We start from the raw sequence: 12,813 nt of genomic DNA on the forward strand, positions 1-12,813 counted from the left end.
CCAGGAGGCACTGCTGCAGAGATTGTGACCTAAGGACGCTCCAGGTGGCGCTGCTGCAGAGATTGTGACCTAAAGACCCTTCAGGTGGTGCTGATGCAGAGATTGTGACCTAAGGACGCTCCAGGTGGCGCTGCTGCAGAGATTGTGACCTAAGTACGCTCCAAGTGGCACTGCTGCAGAGATTGTGACCTAAGGACGCTCCATGTGGCACTGCTGCAGAGATTGTGACCTAAGGACGCTCCAGGTGGCACTGCTGCAGAGATTGTGACCTAAGGACGCTCCAGGTGGCACTGCTGCAGAGATTGTGACCTAAGGACGCTCCATGTGGCACTGCTGCAGAGATTGTGACCTAAGGACGCTCCATGTGGCGCTGCTGCAGAGATTGTGAAATAAGGACGCTCCAGGTGACGCTGCTGCAGAGATTGTGACCTAAAGACGCTCCAGCTGGCGCTGCTGCTGAGATTGTGACCTAAGGACGCTCCAGATGGTACTGCTGCAGAGATTGTGACCTAAGAATGCTCCAGGTGGCACTGCTGCAGAGATTTTGACCTAAGGACGCTCCAGGTGGCACTGCTGAAAGGACGCTCCATGTGGCGCTGCTGCAGAGATTGTGACCTAAGGACGCTCAAGGTGGCACTGCTGCAGAGATTTTGACCTAAGGACGCTCCAGGTGGCACTGCTGTAAGGACGCTCCAGGTGGCGCTGCTGCAGAGATTGTGAAATTAGGATGCTCCAGGTGACGCTGCTGTAAGGACGCTCCAGGTGGCGCTGCTGCAGAGATTGTGACCTAAGGACGGTCCAGGTGGCACTGCTGCAGAGATTGTGACCTAAGGACGCTCCAGGTGGAACTGCTGCAGAGATTGTGACCTAAGGACGCTCCAGGTGGCACTGCTGCAGAGATTGTGACCTAAGGACGCTCCAGGTGGCACTGCTGCAGAGATTGTGACCTAAGGACGCACCAGGTGGTACTGCTGCAGAGATTGTGACCTAAGGACGCTCCAGGTGGCATTGCTGCTGAGATTGTGACCTAAGGACGCTCCAGGTGGCGCTGCTGCAGAGATTGTGACCTAAGGATGCTCCAGGCGGTGCTGCTGCAGAGATTGTGACCTAATGACGCTCCAGGTGGCACTGCTGCAGAGATTGTGACCTAAGGACGCTCCTGGTGGCGCTGCTGCAGAGATTGTGACCTAAGGATGCTCCAGGCGGCGCTGCTGCAGAGATTGTGACCTAATGACGCTCCAGGTGGCACTGCTGCAGAGATTGTGGACTAAGGACAATCCATGTGGCACTGCTGCAGAGATTGTGACCTAAGAACGCTCCAGGCGGCGCTGCTACAGAGATTGTGACCTAAGGACGCTCCAGGTGGCATTGCTGCAGAGATTGTGACCTAAGGACGCTCCAAGTCGCACTGCTACAGAGATTGCGACCTAATGACGCTCCAGGTGGCCCTGCTGCAGAGATTGCGACCTAAGGACACTCCAGGTGGCGCTGCTGCAGAGATTGTGACATAATGACGCTCCAGGTGGCGCTGATGCAGAGATTGTGACCTAAGGACGCTCCAGGTGGCGCTGCTGCAGAGATTGTGACCTAAGGACGCTCCAGGTGGCACTGCTGCAGAGATTGTGACCTAAGGATGCTCCAGGAGGCACTGCTGCAGAGATTGTGACCTAAAGACGCTCCAGGTGGCGCTGCTGCAGAGATTGTGACCTAAAGACCCTCCAGGTGGCGCTGCTGCAGAGATTGTGACCTAGGGACGCTCCAGGTGGCACTGCTGCAGAGATTGTGACCTAAGGACGCTCCAGGAGGCACTGCTGCAGAGATTGTGACCTAAGGACGCTCCAGGTGGCGCTGCTGCAGAGATTGTGACCTAAAGACCCACCAGGTTGCGCTGATGCAGAGATTGTGACCTAAGGATGCTCCAGGTGGCGCTGCTGCAGAGATTGTGACCTAAGGATGCTCCAAATGGCACTGCTGCAGAGATTGTGACCTAAGGACGCTCCAGGTGGCACTGCTTCAGAGATTGTGACCTAAGGAAGCTCCAGGTGGCACTGCTGCAGAGATTGTGACCTAAGGACGCTCCATGTGGCTCTGCTGCAGAGATTGTGACCTAAGGACGCTCCATGTGGCACTGCTGCAGAGATTGTGACCTAAGGACGCTCCATGTGGCGCTGCTGCAGAGATTGTGAAGTAAGGACGCTCCAAGTGACGCTGCTGCAGAGATTGTGACCTAAAGATGCTCCAGCTGGCGCTGCTGCAGAGATTGTGACCTAAGGACGCTCCAGGTGGCACTGCTGCAGAGATTTTGACCTAAGGACGCTCCAGGTGGCACTGCTGAAAGGACGCTCCATGTGGCGCTGCTGCAGAGATTGTGACCTAAGGACGCTCCAGGTGGCACTGCTGCAGAGATTTTGACCTAAGGACGCTCCAGTTGGCACTGCTGTAAGGACGCTCCAGGTGGCGCTGCTGCAGAGATTGTGAAATTAGGATGCTCCAGGTGACGCTGCTGTAAGGACGCTCCAGGTGGCGCTGCTGCAGAGATTGTGACCTAAGGACGGTCCAGGTGGCACTGCTGCAGAGATTGTGACCTAAGGACGCTCCAGGTGGAACTGCTGCAGAGATTGTGACCTAAGGACGCTCCAGGTGGCACTGCTGCAGAGATTGTGACCTAAGGACGCTCCAGGTGGCACTGCTGCAGAGATTGTGACCTAAGGACGCACCAGGTGGTACTGCTGCAGAGATTGTGACCTAAGGACGCTCCAGGTGGCATTGCTGCTAAGATTGTGACCTAAGGACGCTCCAGGTGGCGCTGCTGCAGAGATTGTGACCTAAGGATGCTCCAGGCGGTGCTGCTGCAGAGATTGTGACCTAATGACGCTCCAGGTGGCACTGCTGCAGAGATTGTGACCTAAGGACGCTCCTGGTGGCGCTGCTGCAGAGATTGTGACCTAAGGATGCTCCAGGCGGCGCTGCTGCAGAGATTGTGACCTAATGACGCTCCAGGTGGCACTGCTGCAGAGATTGTGGACTAAGGACAATCCATGTGGCACTGCTGCAGAGATTGTGACCTAAGAACGCTCCAGGCGGCGCTGCTACAGAGATTGTGACGTAAGGACGCTCCAGGTGGCATTGCTGCAGAGATTGTGACCTAAGGACGCTCCAAGTCGCACTGCTACAGAGATTGCGACCTAATGACGCTCCAGGTGGCCCTGCTGCAGAGATTGCGACCTAAGGACACTCCAGGTGGCGCTGCTGCAGAGATTGTGACATAATGACGCTCCAGGTGGCGCTGCTGCAGAGATTGTGACCTAAGGACGCTCCATGTGGCACTGCTGCAGAGAATGTGACCTAAGGACGCTCCAGGTGGCACTGCTGCAGAGATTGTGACCTAAGGATGCTCCAGGAGGCACTGCTGCAGAGATTGTGACCTAAAGACGCTCCAGGTGGCGCTGCTGCAGAGATTGTGACCTAAAGACCCTCCAGGTGGCGCTGCTGCAGAGATTGTGACCTAGGGACGCTCCAGGTGGCACTGCTGCAGAGATTGTGAAATAAGGACGCTCCAGGTGAGGCTGCTGCAGAGATTGTGACCTAAGGACGCTCCAGGAGGCGCTGCTGCAGAGATTGTGACCTAAGGACGCTCCAGGTGGTACTGCTGCAGAGATTGTGACCTAAGGACGCTCCAGGTGGCACTGCTGCAGAGATTTTGACCTAAGGACGCTCCAGGTGGCACTGCTGTAAGGACGCTCCAGGTGGCGCTGCTGCAGAGATTGTGACCTAAGGACACTCCAGGTGGCACTGCTGCAGAGATTTTGACCTAAGGACGCTCCAGGAGGCACTGCTGTAAGGACGCTCCAGGTGGCGCTGCTGCAGAGATTGTGAAATAAGGATGCTCCAGGTGACGCTGCAGTAAGGATGCTCCAGGTGGCGCTGCTGCAGAGATTGTGACCTAAGGATGGTCCAGGAGGCACTGCTGCAGAGATTGTGACCTAAGGACGCTCCAGGTGGAACTTTTGCAGAGATTGTGACCTAAGGACGCTCCAGGTGGCACTGCTGCAGAGATTGTGACCTATGGACGCTCCAGGTGGCACTGCTGCAGAGATTGCGACCTAAGGACGCACCAGGTGGCACTGCTGCAGAGATTGTGACCTAAGGACGCTCCAGGAGGCACTGCTGCAGAGATTGTGACCTAAGGACGCTCCTGGTGGCGCTGCTGCAGAGATTGTGACCTAAGGATGCTCCAGGTGGCACTGATGCAGAGATTGTGGACTAAGGACAATCCATGTGGCACTGCTGCAGAGATTGTGACCTAAGAACGCTCCATGCGGCGCTGCTACAGAGATTGTGACCTAAGGACGCTCCAGGTGGCATTGCTGCAGAGATTGTGACCTAAGGACGCTCCAAGTGGCACTGCTACAGAGATTGTTACCTAATGACGCTCCAGGTGGCCCTGCTGCAGAGATTGTGACCTAAGGACACTCCAGGTGGCACTGCTGCAGAGATTGTGACATAATGACGCTCCAGGTGGCGCTGCTGCAGAGATTTTGACCCAAGGACGCTCCATGTAGCACTGCTGCAGAGATTGTGACCTAAGGACGCTTCAGGTGGCACTGCTGCAGAGATTGTGACCTAAGGACGCTCCAGGAGGCACTGCTGCAGAGATTGTGACCTAAAGACGCTCCAGGTGGCGCTGCTGCAGAGATTGTGACCTAAAGACCCTCCAGGTGGCGCTGCTGCAGAGATTGTGACCTAAGGATGCTCCAGGTGGCACTGCTGCAGAGATTGTGACCTAAGGATGCTCCAGGAGGCACTGCTGCAGAGATTGTGACCTAAGGACGCTCCAGGTGGCGCTGCTGCAGAGATTGTGACCTAAAGACCCCCAGGTGGCGCTGATGCAGAGATTGTGACCTAAGGACGCTCCAGGTGGCGCTGCTGCAGAGATTGTGACCAAAGGACGCTCCAAGTGGCACTGCTGCAGAGATTGTGACCTAAGGACGCTCCATGTGGCACTGCTGCAGAGATTGTGACCTAAGGACGCTCCAGGTGGCACTGCTGCAGAGATTGTGACCTAAGGACGCTCCAGGTGGCACTGCTGCAGAGATTGTGACCTAAGGACGCTCCATGTGGCACTGCTGCAGAGATTGTGACCTAAGGACGCTCCATGTGGCACTGCTGCAGAGATTGTGAAATAAGGACGCTCCAGGTGACGCTGCTGCAGAGATTGTGACCTAAAGACGCTCCAGCTGGCGCTGCTGCTGAGATTGTGACCTAAAGACGCTCCAGGTGGTACTGCTGCAGAGATTGTGACCTAAGGATGCTCCAGGTGGCACTGCTGCAGAGATTTTGACCTAAGGACGCTCCAGGTGACACTGCTGAAAGGACGCTCCTTGTGGCGCTGCTGCAGAGATTGTGACCTAAGGACGCTCCAGGTGGCACTGCTGCAGAGATTTTGACCTAAGGACGCTCCAGGTGGCACTGATGTAAGGACGCTCCAGGTGGCGCTGCTGCAGAGATTGTGAAATTAGGATGCTCCAGGTGACGCTGCTGTAAGGACGCTCCAGGTGGCACTGCTGCAGAGATTGTGACCTAAGGACGGTCCAGGTGGCACTGCTGCAGAGATTGTGACCTAAGGACGCTCCAGGTGGAACTGCTGCAGAGATTGTGACCTAAGGACGCTCCAGGTGGCACTGCTGCAGAGATTGTGACCTAAGGACGCTCCAGGTGGCATTGCTGCTGAGATTGTGACCTAAGGACGCTCCAGGTGGCGCTGCTGCAGAGATTGTGACCTAAGGATGCTCCAGGCAGTGCTGCTGCAGAGATTGTGACCTCATGACGCTCCAGGTGGCACTGCTGCAGAGATTGTGACCTAAGGATGCTCCTGGTGGCGCTGCTGCAGAGATTGTGACCTAAGGATGCTGCAGGCGGCGCTGCTGCAGAGATTGTGACCTAATGACGCTCCAGGTGGCACTGCTGCAGAGATTGTGGACTAAGGACAATCCATATGGCACTGCTGCAGAGATTGTGACCTAAGAACGCTCCAGGCGGCGCTGCTACAGAGATTGTGACCTAAGGACGCTCCAGGTGGCATTGCTGCAGAGATTGTGACCTAAGGACGCTCCAAGTGGCACTGCTACAGAGATTGTGACAAAATGACGCTCCAGGTGGCCCTGCTGCAGAGATTGTGACCTAAGGACACTCCAGGTGGCGCTGCTGCAGAGATTGTGACATAATGACGCTCCAGGTGGCGCTGCTGCAGAGATTGTGACCTAAGGACGCTCCATGTGGCACTGCTGCAGAGATTGTGACCTAAGGACGCTCCAGGTGGCGCTGCTGCAGAGATTGTGACCTAAAGACCCCCAGGTGGCGCTGATGCAGAGATTGTGACCTAAGGACGCTCCAGGTGGCGCTGCTGCAGAGATTGTGACCAAAGGACGCTCCAAGTGGCACTGCTGCAGAGATTGTGACCTAAGGACGCTCCATGTGGCACTGCTGCAGAGATTGTGACCTAAGGACGCTCCAGGTGGCACTGCTGCAGAGATTGTGACCTAAGGACGCTCCAGGTGGCACTGCTGCAGAGATTGTGACCTAAGGACGCTCCATGTGGCACTGCTGCAGAGATTGTGACCTAAGGACGCTCCATGTGGCACTGCTGCAGAGATTGTGAAATAAGGACGCTCCAGGTGACGCTGCTGCAGAGATTGTGACCTAAAGACGCTCCAGCTGGCGCTGCTGCTGAGATTGTGACCTAAAGACGCTCCAGGTGGTACTGCTGCAGAGATTGTGACCTAAGGATGCTCCAGGTGGCACTGCTGCAGAGATTTTGACCTAAGGACGCTCCAGGTGACACTGCTGAAAGGACGCTCCTTGTGGCGCTGCTGCAGAGATTGTGACCTAAGGACGCTCCAGGTGGCACTGCTGCAGAGATTTTGACCTAAGGACGCTCCAGGTGGCACTGATGTAAGGACGCTCCAGGTGGCGCTGCTGCAGAGATTGTGAAATTAGGATGCTCCAGGTGACGCTGCTGTAAGGACGCTCCAGGTGGCACTGCTGCAGAGATTGTGACCTAAGGACGGTCCAGGTGGCACTGCTGCAGAGATTGTGACCTAAGGACGCTCCAGGTGGAACTGCTGCAGAGATTGTGACCTAAGGACGCTCCAGGTGGCACTGCTGCAGAGATTGTGACCTAAGGACGCTCCAGGTGGCATTGCTGCTGAGATTGTGACCTAAGGACGCTCCAGGTGGCGCTGCTGCAGAGATTGTGACCTAAGGATGCTCCAGGCAGTGCTGCTGCAGAGATTGTGACCTCATGACGCTCCAGGTGGCACTGCTGCAGAGATTGTGACCTAAGGATGCTCCTGGTGGCGCTGCTGCAGAGATTGTGACCTAAGGATGCTGCAGGCGGCGCTGCTGCAGAGATTGTGACCTAATGACGCTCCAGGTGGCACTGCTGCAGAGATTGTGGACTAAGGACAATCCATATGGCACTGCTGCAGAGATTGTGACCTAAGAACGCTCCAGGCGGCGCTGCTACAGAGATTGTGACCTAAGGACGCTCCAGGTGGCATTGCTGCAGAGATTGTGACCTAAGGACGCTCCAAGTGGCACTGCTACAGAGATTGTGACAAAATGACGCTCCAGGTGGCCCTGCTGCAGAGATTGTGACCTAAGGACACTCCAGGTGGCGCTGCTGCAGAGATTGTGACATAATGACGCTCCAGGTGGCGCTGCTGCAGAGATTGTGACCTAAGGACGCTCCATGTGGCACTGCTGCAGAGATTGTGACCTAAGGACGCTCCAGGTGGCACTGCTGCAGAGATTGTGACCTAAGGACGCTCCAGGAGGCACGGCTGCAGAGATTGAGACCTAAAGACGCTCCAGGTGGCGCTGCTGCAGAGATTGTGACCTAAAGACTCTCCAGGTGGCGCTGCTGCAGAGATTGTGACCTAAGGACGCTCCAGGTGGCACTGCTGCAGAGATTGTGACCTAAGGACGCTCCAGGAGGCACTGCTGCAGAGATTGTGACCTAAGGACGCTCCAGGTGGCGCTGCTGCAGAGATTGTGACCTAAAGACCCACCAGGTGGCGCTGATGCAGAGATTGTGACCTAAGGACGCTCCAAGTGGCGCTGCTGCAGAGATTGTGACCTAAGGACGCTCCAGGTGGCACTGCTGCAGAGATTGTGACCTAAGGACGCTCCAGGTGGCACTGCAGCAGAGATTGTGACCTAAGGACGCTACAGGTGGCACTGCTGCAGAGATTGTGACCTAAGGACGCTCCATGTGGCACTGCTGCAGAGATTGTGACCTAAGGACGCTCCAGGTGGCACTGCTGCAGAGATTTTGACCTAAGGACGCTCCAGGTGACGCTGCTGTAAGGACGCTCCAGGTGGCGCTGCTGCAGAGATTGTGACCTAAGGACGGTCCAGGTGGCACTGCTGCAGAGATTGTGACGTAAGGATGCTCCAGGTGGAACTGCTGCAGAGATTGTGACCTAAGGACGCTCCAGGTGGCACTGCTGCAGAGATTGTGACCTAAGGACGCTCCAGGTGGCACTGCTGCAGAGATTGTGACCTAAGGACGCACCAGGTGGCACTGCTGCAGAGATTGTGACCTAAGGACGCTCCAGGTGGCATTGCTGCAGAGATTGTGACCTAAGGACGCTCCAGGTGGCGCTGCTGCAGAGATTGTGACCTAAGGATGCTCCAGGCGGTGCTGCTGCAGAGATTGTGACCTAATGACGCTCCAGGTGGCACTGCTGCAGAGATTGTGGACTAAGGACAATCCATGGGGCACTGCTGCAGAGATTGTGACCTGAGGATGCTCCAAGTGGCACTGCTGCAAAGATTGTGACATGAGGATGCTCCAGGTGGCACTGCTGCAGAGATTGTGACCTAAGGACGCTCCAGGTGGCACTGCTGCAGAGATTGTGACCTAAAGACCCTCCAGGTGGAACTGCTGCAGAGATTGTGACCTAAGGACACTCTAGGTGGCACTGCTGCAGAGATTGTGACCTGAGGACGCTCCAGGTGGCGCTGCTGCTGAGATTGTGACATAAGGACGCTCCATGTGGCCCTGCTGCAGACATTGTGACCTAAGGACGCTCCAGGTGGCACTGCTGCAGAGGTTGTGACCTAAGGACGCTCCAGTTGGCACTGCTGCAGAGATTGTGACCTAAGGACGCTCCAGGTGGCACAGCTGCAGAGATTGTGACCTAAGGACTCTCCAGGCAGCACTGCTGCAGAGATTGTGACCTAAGGACGCTCCAGGTGGCGCTGCTGCAGAGATTGTGACCTAAAGACCCTCCAGGTGGCGCTGCTGCAGAGATTGTGACCTAAGGACGCTGCAGGTGGCGCTGCTGCCGAGATTGTGACCTAAGGACGCTCCATGTGGCACTTGTGCAGAGATTGTGACCTAAGGATGCTCCATGTGGCACTGCTGCAGAGATTGTGACCTAAGGACGCACCAGGTGGCACTGCAGCAGAGATTGTGACCTAAGGACGCTCCAGGTGGCATTGCTGCAGAGATTGTGACCTAAGGACGCTCCAGGTGGCACTGCTGCAGAGATTGTGACCTAAGGACACTCCAGGTGGCGCTGCTGCAGAGATTGTGACCGAAGGATGCTCCAGGTGGCACTGCTGCAGAGATTGTGACCTAAGGACGCTCCATGTGGCACTGCAGCAGAGATTGTGACCTAAGGACGCTCCAGGTGGCACTGCTGCAGAGATTGTGACCTAAGGACGCTCCAGGAGGCACTACTGCAGAGATTGTGACCTAAGGACGCTCCAGGTGGCGCTGCTGCAGAGATTGTGACCTAAAGACCCTCCAGGTGGCACTGCTGCAGAGATTGTGACCTAAGGATGCTCCAGGTGGTGCTGCTGCAGAGATTGTGACCTAAGGACGCTCCAGGTGGCACTGCTGCAGAGATTGTGACCTAAGGACGCTCCATGTGGCACTGCTGCAGAGATTGTGACCTAAGGACGCTCCAGGTGGCACTGCTGCAGAGATTGTGACCTAAGGACGCTCCAGGAGGCACTGCTGCAGAGATTGTGACCTAAGGACGCTCCATGTGGCACTGCTGCAGAGATTGTGACCTAAGGACGCTCCATGTGGCGCTGCTGCAGAGATTGTGAAATAAGGACGCTCCAGGTGACGCTGCTGCAGAGATTGTGACCTAAGGACGCTCCAGGTGGTACTGCTGCAGAGGTTGTGACCTAAGGACGCTCCAGGTGGCACTGCTGCAGAGATTTTGACCTAAGGACGCTCCAGGTGGCACTGCTGTAAGGACGCTCCAGGTGGCGCTGCTGCAGAGAATGTGACCTAAGGACGCTCCAGGTGGCACTGCTGCAGAGATTTTGACCTAAGGACGCTCCAGGTGGCACTGCTGTAAGGACGCTCCAGGTGGCGCTGCTGCAGAGATTGTGAAATAAGGATGCTCCAGGTGACGCTGCTGTAAGGACGCTCCAGGTGGCGCTGTTGCAGAAATTGTGACCTAAGGACGGTCCAGGTGGCGCTGCTGCAGAGATTGTGACCTAATGATGCTCCAGGTGGAACTGCTGCAGAGATTGTGACCTACGGACGCTCCAGGTGGCACTGCTGCAGAGATTGTGACCTAAGGACGCTCCAGGTGGCACTGCTGCAGAGATTGTGACCTAAGGACTCACCAGGTGGCACTGCTGCAGAGATTGTGACCTAAGGATGCTCCAGGTGGCACTGCTGCAGAGATTGTGACGTAAGGACGCTCCAGGTGGCGCTGCTGCAGAGATTGTGACCTAAGGATGCTCCAGGCGGCGCTGCTGCAGAGATTGTGACCTAATGACGCTCCAGGTGGCACTGCTGCAGAGATTGTGGACTAAGGACAATCCATGTGGCACTGCTGCAGAGATTGTGACCTAAGAACGCTCCAGGCGGTGCTGCTACAGAGATTGTGACCTAAGGACGCTCCAGGTGGCATTGCTGCAGAGATTGTGACCTAAGGACGCTTCAAGTGGCACTGCTACAGAGATTGTGACCTCACGACGCTCCAGGTGGCCCTGCTGCAGAGATTGTGACCTAAGGACACTCCAGGTGGCGCTGCTGCAGAGATTGTGACATAATGACGCTCCAGGTGGCGCTGCTGCAGAGATTGTGACCTAAGGACGCTCCATGTGGCACTGCTGCAGAGATTGTGACCTAAGGACGCTCCAGGTGGCACTGCTGCAGAGATTGTGACCTAAGGACACTCCAGGAGGCACTGCTGCAGAGATTGTGACCTAAAGACGCTCCAGGTGGCGCTGCTGCAGAGATTGTGACCTAAAGACCCTCCAGGTGGCGCTGCTGCAGAGATTGTGACCTAAGGACGCTCCAGGTGGCACTGCTGCAGAGATTGTGACCTAAGGACGCTCCAGGAGGCACTGCTGCAGAGATTGTGACCTAAGGACGCTCTAGGTGGCGCTGCTGCAGAAATTGTGACGTAAAGACCCTCCAGGTGGCGCTGATGCATAGATTGTGACCTAAGGACGCTCCAGGTGGCGCTGCTGCAGAGATTGTGACCTAAGGACGCTCCAAGTGGCCCTGCTGCAGAGATTGTGACCTAAGGACGCTCCATGTGGCACTGCTGCAGAGATTGTGACCTAAGGACGCTCCAGGTGGCACTGCTGCAGAGATTGTCACCTAAGGATGCTCCAGGTGGCACTGCTGCAGAGATTGTGACCTAAGGATGCTCGATGTGGAACTGCTGCAGAGATTGTGACCTAAGGACGCTCCATGTGGCGCTGCTGCAGAGATTGTGAAATAAGGACGCTCCAGGTGACGCTGCTGCAGAGATTGTGACCTAAGGACGCTCCAGCTGGCGCTGCTGCAGAGATTGTGACCTAAGGATGCTCCAGGTGGCACTGCTGCAGAGATTTTGACCTAAGGACGCTCCAGGTGACACTGCTGAAAGGACGCTCCTTGTGGCGCTGCTGCAGAGATTGTGACCTAAGGACGCTCCAGGTGGCACTGCTGCAGAGATTTTGACCTAAGGACGCTCCAGGTGGCACTGATGTAAGGACGCTCCAGGTGGCGCTGCTGCAGAGATTGTGAAATTAGGATGCTCCAGGTGACGCTGCTGTAAGGACGCTCCAGGTGGCACTGCTGCAGAGATTGTGACCTAAGGACGGTCCAGGTGGCACTGCTGCAGAGATTGTGACCTAAGGACGCTCCAGGTGGAACTGCTGCAGAGATTGTGACCTAAGGACGCTCCAGGTGGCACTGCTGCAGAGATTGTGACCTAAGGACGCTCCAGGTGGCATTGCTGCTGAGATTGTGACCTAAGGACGCTCCAGGTGGTGCTGCTGCAGAGATTGTGACCTAAGGATGCTCCAGGCAGTGCTGCTGCAGAGATTGTGACCTCATGACGCTCCAGGTGGCACTGCTGCAGAGATTGTGACCTAAGGATGCTCCTGGTGGTGCTGCTGCAGAGATTGTGACCTAAGGATGCTGCAGGCGGCGCTGCTGCAGAGATTGTGACCTAATGACGCTCCAGGTGGCACTGCTGCAGAGATTGTGGACTAAGGACAATCCATATGGCACTGCTGCAGAGATTGTGACCTAAGAACGCTCCAGGCGGCGCTGCTACAGAGATTGTGACCTAAGGACGCTCCAGGTGGCATTGCTGCAGAGATTGTGACCTAAGGACGCTCCAAGTGGCACTGCTACAGAGATTGTGACAAAATGACGCTCCAGGTGGCCCTGCTGCAGAGATTGTGACCTAAGGACACTCCAGGTGGCGCTGCTGCAGAGATTGTGACATAATGACGCTCCAGGTGGCGCTGCTGCAGAGATTGTGACCTAAGGACGCTCCA

This window comes from Taudactylus pleione, unplaced genomic scaffold (genome assembly GCF_031769625.1).
Source record: "Taudactylus pleione unplaced genomic scaffold, aTauple2 ptg001125l, whole genome shotgun sequence".
NCBI lineage: Eukaryota > Metazoa > Chordata > Amphibia > Anura > Myobatrachidae > Taudactylus > Taudactylus pleione.